Source organism: Rhipicephalus sanguineus, chromosome 5 (genome assembly GCF_013339695.2).
Source record: "Rhipicephalus sanguineus isolate Rsan-2018 chromosome 5, BIME_Rsan_1.4, whole genome shotgun sequence".
Lineage (NCBI taxonomy): Eukaryota > Metazoa > Arthropoda > Arachnida > Ixodida > Ixodidae > Rhipicephalus > Rhipicephalus sanguineus.
Genome location: NC_051180.1, coordinates 115,798,735 through 115,806,005, shown reverse-complemented (window position 1 = coordinate 115,806,005; position 7,271 = coordinate 115,798,735).

Sequence of the window (7,271 nt, the reverse complement as noted above, 5' to 3'; positions counted from 1 at the left end):
AATATCCAGACCTATACCCGTATCGCCTTTTATTGGAGATGTACGTCTTAATGAAAGCAGTGGATATTCTTGTTTGTCATATTCTAGTTAGCTTATCTTTACGGCTCGATATTTATGAAGTGACATTTCGAGTTTGTGTACCAAGTCTAAAGAAGGGGAGTAAGTATGGAAACACGTCGTAGGCATCAGATACAGCGAAGTAACCGCGCAAGAGATTATTTAAAACTAAATTATTGTATTTAACATCTCAAAACTGCTCAGTGGATTATGAGGAACGCCGTAGGGGAAAACTTCGCTTTAATTTTCACGGGGATTTGTTAACCTCAACCGAACGCACGCCAATGAGTGTTTCCCTCGTTTTTTTTTTTTTTCATTGATCTATTTTTCATCTATTTTTTTTTCATTCATCTACGTATCTAAACAGACGAACTCTCCCCATGTACGTTAAACTTCTTATTTATAACTCGCTATTTTATTCACATGTAATCTACTGTCATCTTGTATGGGGATCAACGACATTCACGAATTTACGAATACCGTACTCGCTTCAGAAAAAAATGTTAAGGTATATATATATATATAATGTGGCTTTTGATCATCCTTCAGCATCGCTTTTCCATAGGCATCATACTCTACGTATTCCATCTCTCTATTCTTACCGCCTGTCCACAGCATACAAATCCGAAATTAAAGATAACGGCCATTTCCTAGCTCGATTAGCCTGTTTAGAAAGGAGGATGCAGACATATTCAGTGCGCCATCCAGAGACTTGGAAAGTACCGTTATGTCGAACAAATTACGGGACACAAATGCTAAAACACAAGCTTCCGGAGTTACTAAACTTGTTTAGCAACCAAAACATTGCACCGGAGAGATCATCTACAAAAAAACTGCGTACTTTTTTTTCAAACGTTGAAGTTTAATTGTATTCATAGTTTTGCAGTGGTTCTCCCCTCATATTTCTAATGCTTGTTTTGAAACAATTTTTTATGTTCTGTAAGCACCATTGTCATTTCATAAATCTAACCCATACGTTGTCTCGTTTGCCCCTGATGAATTTCAACACTGGTTTCTCTAGGCACGAATATTTTCTCACAAATGTTTTCTAGTTACGAATGTTTTGTGATAACAAATGTTGTGTGATTACATGATATTTTCAATGAAAATTAATTGTATTATTCCCAAATGTTTTCTCTCTTCCATCTCTTAATTTTTTTTCCCTTGATGTTTTTTTTTTGCCCTGTTTATGTACAATGTTTAATAGCCTGTCACTTTGCATTCTCATTGTCATTTTGGTTATTCAATATGTTCAGCACAGTCTGCTGTAAACGCGCCGAAGTGTACATTTTGGGGGGCCGGAGCTAGTCAAGCTGCCCGTCAGCTTTTTCTCCCTGCCTCCCTCATCTTATGCTTGATGAAAAATAAAGGACCTATTATTATTATTATCTCCCATCAGAATTTTGCGCCGTGAGTGAGAATCTAATCGGTGACCTCGCGCACAGTAGCCGCCAATACTTTACATCGTTTAAAACTGCAGTGCAGATTTCGCGACGGAAATTGAATACGTTCACATCCATCCCATGCTAATATTTCTCCAAACACCAGTCGTCGTGAAAATGTACAACGTTCGCTTTCGAGGAGCATAAGATTTTTTTATCGCTGTCATCCACGACGAGCAAATCATATGTTGACCTAACAGAATCGTTCATTACAGGCTGTAACTTCCTTCTAACAGCTGTGAGTTCAGAAAACAGCAATTTGCAAAAACTTCCATCGAAGTAAAGCAGACACACGCAGCGCTGCTATGCAGAGAGATCCCGCCGGCGGAACTTTCTTGCCAACCAGCCCCTGCGCCGAAGGCGGGACTTGGGGGCGGGACACTGCCAGTGACGTCACACTGTTTGCAAACAGGGAGAGGTCTATTTAATATAAGCCAAGTACGAGCCATCTTTCGCGTGACGCGCAGCTCACCGTATACCGATAGGCCCGGTTGAAAAGTGTTTCCGTACGGTAATGTTTAAGCGTGTGCACTCTTCAGCCGGTACCGTATTACCGTACTTTCTGTGGGGTAAACCGGTCCTGCTAGGTAAAACACTCTAATATAAAGACGCGCTGTAATCGTTAGCTGGGAGTGCTTCGTGACTGTCAAGGTAATTACACCGGGAATCGTGTGCAACCCACAACGCAACACCACTTGCCACCCATCGCACGCACGCCCACAAGGAACTGAAATTCGCTCGCCCAGCCAACTAAGCGCTGGCCAAACGCACACATTCGTTGCCTTGTGGATAGCAGAAACTGTAGTGGCACCTCGGTTCCGTCACTTTCGGTTTGCCAAAAATGACGTCACGCTCACAATGTTGCCAATAATTCTGGAAGGCTAGGTGGAGAGAGTCGGGGCAATCAATAAAATTCATTTGAAATGAATCTGCGTATCTCTCCAGCCTGTAATTTGGCATAAATGACGGGAACGTGAAAAGGAACGAACCCAGCGAATTTTATTGAAATCCATGGACCTCGAAAAATATCCGGACTTGGCCCGGCTTGTCGTCCATCCGTTGATATCATGTGGCGTGAGCACACTAAAAATCAAGTGACCAATACAGGCCCAAAACAAGGCTAACAATGCTCAAAACCAAGTTAAAATAAACGAACCGCGACGAGAATAATATAATTAACAGGAATAATCAAGAAGTAATCGCATAATTAACTTAAGATCGCTAAAAACGCTTTGGAATCATGCGGCTGACACCCACGCCGCGCTACAGAGGGCACCACCATCTCGCGAAGCGCGCGATTGCTTCTCCCACCGGCGCTTCTCCGCCGCCTTCATCGCTATATCTGAAGAGGGAAACAACCTGATGGCACTCGCTGCAGACGACACGTATCTTAACGTAACAAGCAGGAAGTCGATAAAGGGCAGCAAAAGGTAGTGCGCATGCGGCACACCGAGTTTGCGAATCTCACTAAAGATATTCTACTTGGGCCACGGAAACCCTACATGCTTACCTCAAACATTGACGTCATCGACGGTTTCGTAAACGGACCAGTGAGAACTCTACGAAGGCGAATCGCTGGGTGCCCGTGCTAGCAATTCCTTTCACAGAAGTGGAGCTGCATTTAGCGCAGCATTTTCAACTACACCAATCGCTACACAATTTTTTTATTTAGATTGTAAGGGAGTCGGAGGTTGTTCTGGTGCTTCGTTTTAACAAACTAATAAGAGTAAGTCAACAATCAGTTAAATCAAGGAACGAAGCAGAGAAGAAATCGTGTCACAGTGCTTGAAGAAGAGCGCGATAAACCGAAACGCATGCATAATTTTCGAGATAAGCTTTAAGAAAGAAGATCCAGTAAGTGCAACAATCTTTTCGTGCTGAATGCTTCGTTTTAAAGTAAATCGTCAGCCCCTTCTTAGAGATACCACTTGTTTTCAACAAGCCATGGTTATTTTCTGTTCTCTTTTTTTGTCGGATTGTACACTCAAGCAGTCCTCATAATACATTGATGGTGACGATGATTGGCACACACTCAGAAACATAAAGGCAAAGAAAGAAAATAGCACATCAAACATATGTAGACGATGTAGCTTATATAATGAGTCCTGGTGTAGGATGGTGTATAGATTTATCTCCACCCTTGACAAGAGCAAACTATCTGGGGCTACTCCTGTGAGCGCTCTCACGCAGTCTTTAAAAGCACCACAGTGTGAGGCACCAAGACTTAGCGTTAAAGAGAGACGCATATGGTCACGCAGTTACTCGGCCACGCAACACAGTCTTTTAAGCAACGTAGCAAAGCCACAAACGCATAGCTTTTGTTTGACTTGATTCGTCAGATATAGTGGCATAAGTACAACGATGCGATCAGACGAAGACGAAACACAGCATAGGGCGCCAGTTCTATCTATGTCTGTTTCGTTTCCCGATTTATTTTTCGCTGCTTAATACTTATCGAGCCAGTCGGATCGCTGCTGCAAATGGGGCCCTGAACTGAGGGCTGCACTATCTGTGACTTCACGAGCATAATGAACAAAAATTATGTTTTCTACTTCTACACCTCTAAGGCAGCTCGAGCTACCTTCAGTCGAGGCATTCCGTTTTTCTACTTCTGCAGTCAGTGTATCTCTCTCTTCCTGAATGGGCGAGTGGGCATGACACACGAAACTCTCAGCCGTGCGTGTGGTCCATCTTAAAACTCGCCAGAAAATGTTTGTCAGTGATTGCTAGGCAGCCAAAACTTACTAATAAGAAGCTTCGTGTTACTATTTTCAAGGTGAAACACATATCTGTCGATTCACGAGCATGTGTTTATAAAAAAAAAGATCGACGATTTAGAGTACTGTGTACGAATGGAATGGAAAAACTTTATTTCGCTCTCTTGTCGAAAAGAAGTCACCGCTCAACCTACACATGGTTAACCAGCGAAGCTGAAACGCACGACCCTTGCCTTTATCCCTAATTTACACCCGAAGGTTCATTAAAGTATTTCTCAATTATTGGTTACGTCCGTCCAGAAATCTTAACTGGTGATTGCTGCCCGTGCGTGCACTTCTTCATCTTGAGTGGACCAGTGGTGGGTAGTGTGGGATTTGCCAGATTTCTGTCGCAGGTACGCGCTGGGAGTTTTTGCGCACATAGAACGGGCAAGAGCTTTTTCTTCCCATGCCCTCTACTTCCTGAAGTGGTAAATAAATAAATAAATAAATTGATTGATTGATTGATTGATTGATTGATTGATTGATTGATTGATTGATTGATTGATTGATTGATTGATTGATTGATTGATTGATTGATTGATTGATTGATTGATTGATTGAATTTTGCTTTCGCCTGGCCATGTGCAGCTTCGCTGTTAAAAGGAAGCTCTCAAGGAAGGGGTGTGCGGAGGTTGATGCTAATTCATCTTCGAGTACGTGTAGTTTTCATTACTCGTAATCTTCACGTAACCGCAACGGGTACAAAGATGAGCGTGCCACCGAGGTGCTTTCTCGTGAAATTTTATTAGTTACCGCCATTACCCGCATATCCTTGTGATTTTGCCTCCGACATAATGATTGCACTGATGTATGATTTCAGTTTAGGTGTTACCTGGGCCGTGTGGCATTGCGCATTAAAGCTTAAACAGCGGAGCTGTTTAAGCTTGGCAAAACCCCTCGTGGTGTTGGCGGGTATGCGCCACTGAAAGCGGGTATGGGCAAAGCAGCTCCCAGCATAGCATAGCCGTGCATACATAGTACAGTATAGCAAGGGGACGGGAAAGGGAAGTGCGGGTGAGGAGGAGTGACATTAGGGCGAGTAGGAGAGAAAGGAGGAGGGGAGAGGGTGATGCATTGTACAGTGTTGTAAGTATAGCAAAGGGTTAGGAAAGAGAAGTGAGGTTGAGGAGGAGAGAAAGGAGGGGGGAGAGGGTAAATCATAGTATAGCTATGTATAGTAGGGTATAGCGAAGGGGTGGGAAAGGGAAATGAGGATGGGGAGGAGGTAAAGGAGGAGGGTAAGGCCACCAGCTTCACTGCTTCTTGATCTTCGCACCACCAGTGCGTAAGTGACCCAATTTTATCACCCGTTTTCTAGTTCTTTCTCATACAAACTCATCAGCAGGTGCGAGGCATGAAGGCGTAGCTGTAACACTGTACGCCAGCGTTCGAATCTCCCAGCCGGTACCTTTTGTGTTCAAGGTAAAACAATACCACTGATGACTACTGATGTGGATACCATAGGTCATTGTCAAAGCGAAGACGGAAGAAAGTAAAATACATTGTGCAACATTCAGTAATTGAAGCATATGAACCAAGACAGAATATTTTTTATGAAATAGAAATTTTTTTTATGCACAATAAAGCAGGTGGTGGAAACAAGAGGCGCTGTTTTCAACGTCGCATTGTATAAGATGTTGTGACGAAGAAATGTGCACCACTGTAAAGAAAAACACTCGAAGGGACACTAAAGAGAAAAGCAATTTTTCTCGTATTTAGTAAATTACTTTTTCACTATACGAAAATCACCACGCTTGCAGCGAGAATACACTTGGTTAGTAAGAAAACGCGCAAAATAAAATGCGGGTGGCGACGCCACTTTGAAATCCTTGCACGAATCACAGTGACGTCATAGATTTTGACGGCATCTACTATGGCTTACGTAGTTTCTAATCGGAAAGATTAAATAAATTGACCACTGAGCGGGCCATGACTTAACATACCAAGTTTGAATGAAACGATAAACGTTTCATTGAAACGTATTATTGTTCTTTATTTTTTTTTTTGTAACAGCTCTTTTCTATGATCTTTCACTCCCCCTTCCCGTTTCCCCAGAACAGGGTAGCCAGCCGGTCTGAGAACTGGCTAACCTCCCTGTCTTTCCGTTTTTCTTCTCCTCCTCCTCCTTTTTCAATGAATTTCATTGAGGCAATGTCGCCAAAATACGAAATATTCACATTGAAATCCGTGACGCCAGGCGCAAGGATTACGGCGCGGAATTTAAAAATGATACTTTGACCTTGATGTTCTCCTCCATTAATATGCCTATGATGATGGAATTAACTAAAATAATGTTTTAAGGGTACAATTTACCAATCTAAGCAGAATCATTGTTTTACTTGAGTGTCCCTTTAAAGGGTCCCTCACCACTCCGAGTTCAAAGACGAGGGAATAGTTTCTTCCTCACCTTCACTTCCCATCCTACAGATGATATCTCCTCCTCGCCACCTATTTCTTAAAAGCACGTGCACAATGCCAGCACTAAGCGTGGAGCCTATCAAGATTTCGCGCTTGTTGGCTACACGTTGTTATCTCCGCTTGCGCAGTCTGAAACGCACAGAATCGAGTGAAATCAGTAGATCGCGCACGGTAGTCATGCAAGACAAGAAAGAACGGGAGGGCGGCTGCATGACAAAGCAATGTAGGAGACAATTCACAACTGATATTTTGCGTATGTGGATGAGTCGATATTATGTAATGTAATGACGTCACGTAAACCACCCTTGTTGCGTCCCGAAGTGCGCCAGAAAGACGAGAAACGCCAGGTGGGAATACCGTGCTCGCTTTTTGTATTTTCAGAGGATGGTTAGGGGACCTTTAAGGCGAGTGTCACTATATGCTGCTGCATAAAAATGCTACGGGATGAAAACTATAGAGTATCTACTAGATGCATTCAAGACTCGAAGTTAATGAATAGCATTAACTTTTATTTCATTCACACATATAAAAACGGTCGTTAGCCAACAAGAGCTTCTTTGGAAAGTAGATCGTTAGCTCACTGATCCAAGTGAGG